The sequence below is a fragment of the Sphaeramia orbicularis genome, chromosome 16, assembly GCF_902148855.1.
Source record: "Sphaeramia orbicularis chromosome 16, fSphaOr1.1, whole genome shotgun sequence".
NCBI classification, from domain to species: domain Eukaryota; kingdom Metazoa; phylum Chordata; class Actinopteri; order Kurtiformes; family Apogonidae; genus Sphaeramia; species Sphaeramia orbicularis.
Window position 1 is genome coordinate 60095644 of NC_043972.1, and position 2898 is coordinate 60098541.

Sequence of the window (2898 nt, forward strand, 5' to 3'; positions counted from 1 at the left end):
ACCATGTGACCTGTAGACCAGTAGAACCATGTGACCTGTAGACCAGCGGAACCACGTGACCTGCAGACCAGCGGAACCATGTGACCTGTAGACCAGTAGAACCAGGTGACCTGTAGACCAGTGGGACCATGTGACCTGTAGACCAGTGGGACCATGTGACCCGTAGACCAGCGGAACCACGTGACCTGTAGACCAGCGGAACCACGTGACCTGTAGACCAGCGGAACCACGTGACCTGTAGACCACCAGAACCACGTGACCTGTAGACCAGCGGAACCACGTGACCTGTAGACCAGCGGAACCATGTGACCTGTAGACCAGCGGAACCATGTGACCTGTAGACCAGCTGAACCATGTGACCTGTAGACCAGTGGGACCATGTGACCTGTAGACCAGTGGAACCATGTGACCTGTAGACCAGTGGAACCATGTGACCTGTAGACCAGTAGAACCATGTGACCTGTAGACCAGCGAAACCACGTGACCTGCAGACCAGCGGAACCATGTGACCTGTAGACCAGTGGAACCATCTGACCTGTAGACCAGTGGAACCATGTGACCTGTAGACCAGTGGAACCATGGGACCTGTAGACCAGTAGAACCATGTGACCTGTAGACCAGCGGAACCACGTGACCTGCAGACCAGCGGAACCACGTGAACTGTAGACCAGCGGAACCACGTGACCTGTAGACCAGTGGAACCATGTGACCTGTAGACCAGTGGAACCATGGGACCTGTAGACCAGTAGAACCATGTGACCTGTAGACCAGCGGAACCATGTGACCTGTAGACCAGCTGAACCATGTGACCTGTAGACCAGCGGAACCATGTGACCTGTAGACCAGCTGAACCATGTGACCTGTAGACCAGCGGAACCATGTGACCTGTAGACCAGCTGAACCATGTGACCTGTAGACCAGCGGAACCATGTGACCTGTAGACCAGCGGAAGGCACTGATGTCCTGCTGTGTATGAGAGTCAGTATTCATGAACTTTGGAAAGTTCAGGCTGAAACAGTCAGTGTTTGTATGAACTTAAAGGAGGACATGAACAGAACAGAGGGTGAATATAAAACTGACAAACAGTCAAAGTGACAAAAACGCTCCTTCTTCTCATCTGGTTCGTCCCATTCGCTGCTCCACCACAGCTGTATGTATGAACCCTTTCATGCATGAGTTATGAAAAAAAAGGACTTAGATTTTTTTTTTTTGATTGATTTTATTTCTTAAAATTAGGTTAAAGTTGAAATGCATTTTGAATTTTATATTTATATATACATATATATATATATATATATATATATATATATATATATGTGTGTATATATATATATATATATATATATATATATATATATATATATATATATATGTATATGTGTGTGTGTGTGTGTGTGTGTGTGTGTGTGTTTGTTTGTTTTGTTTTGTTTTTTTTCCAGAGGACATTTTCCCTCCTCAGACGCAGGAAAGGACAGTTTAGACTGATTTTAATTCAATAATTGCTGATTTTGGAAACATCATGATGCAACAGTTTTTTCACATGCATTTTTGAAACCTTTTTACTTTTTCATTTCATTTATTTCGTTCATGGTTGTGCATTTCATCAGCAAACATTCAATAATCATCAAGTAAACAAACATGTACACCCCCATGCTCGAAAAGCAGCAGGATGAAGAAACTGTTGTATTTCCCTCCCCCTTCTACATAATAACAGCCTTAAGGGTTAGTCATACACAACTAAGTATAAAATCATATTGCATAAAGTCAGACAAACCAAACTAAATACATCCAAGATACTAGAAAATGAACACAAAACCAAGTGCAAAACTACGTGTCCAACAGAGGTGTTTGTGTCAGACTGCAGTGGAAGCTCATCTTCTCCTAAAATGACTCCCATTAAATGCTCAAATCTGTTCAGTTGTTTTCATTTCATTGACTCCAAATGTGTTGGAACACGTTCATCTCTCAGACCAGTTGGTTCAGAATCAGTCTGATCCCAGATCAGTGGACTGGATGTTGTTCACTTCTCCTCCATTCCCGTGTCTGTGTTTTCTCCTCCATCTCTGCTCAGTGCATTTGTCGTAGACGCTCAGCGTCCATGCACTTCAATGGGACTGAGTGGAACTGCTGGAAACTGACTCTAAACTGGACGCTCATTGAATAAATGACACCATGTTGTCCCGCCCCCGGATGCTTGGCGTCTCTGGGGGTGAATGGAGCTGTGGGCGGAGCTTGGCCGGGCCGGACGCTGAGCTTCCGCGTGCCGATTGGAGGATGGGTCGAAAGGCTGAATGCGGTTTGATTGACAGCTGTTTTCAGATCTGCTCCTTCACTGACACAGTTCAGTTTAATACCGTCACACATTCTGCTGTGGAATCACAGAAACCAAATGAACTGTTCATTTACTGACCTGGAAGAAAACACAACCACTGGACTAACTGGTTTCATTTAACATAATTTCAACATTTTCTTCTTTACTTGGTACGATAAGGTCACTGAGCATTTTCGTAAAAAGGAACGGAGGGATGAATTTATGTTTAAATAACTTGACTTTTTTCTTGACAATGAGCTTCCCCTGTCTGAAAGACCAGCAGCCGACACTGGTGTCCACAAAGTACAAAACATAGTTAAACATATACCTGATGAAATGATGCGAAAACATTATACCAGACCAAAATAAGTCAATAAATAAGTCACAGGATGCAGTACAAATATGAAGCAAAATGTAAAAACTTAGAACTGTTCATATAGTCTCATTGTTCTGTCTTTATACACTTTTTTCAGTTGGAATGTGTTTGTACAGTCCTTCAGCTCATTACTGAATATCCTTTGTGTTGAACAGTTTATGTTTTTTTTTTGTTTTTTTGTCTAAATCTGTGAAGCTCTTGAACCTCTTAA

The 2898-nt window shown here is 43.1% G+C and overlaps 1 long non-coding RNA gene across 1 annotated transcript in view; it reads right to left on the bottom strand.

Annotated features, from left to right (window-relative positions):
* LOC115435925 (uncharacterized) overlaps positions 1-2898 on the bottom strand; it is a 19247-nt gene that overhangs the window by 4525 nt on the left and 11824 nt on the right. The window lies entirely within an intron of this gene.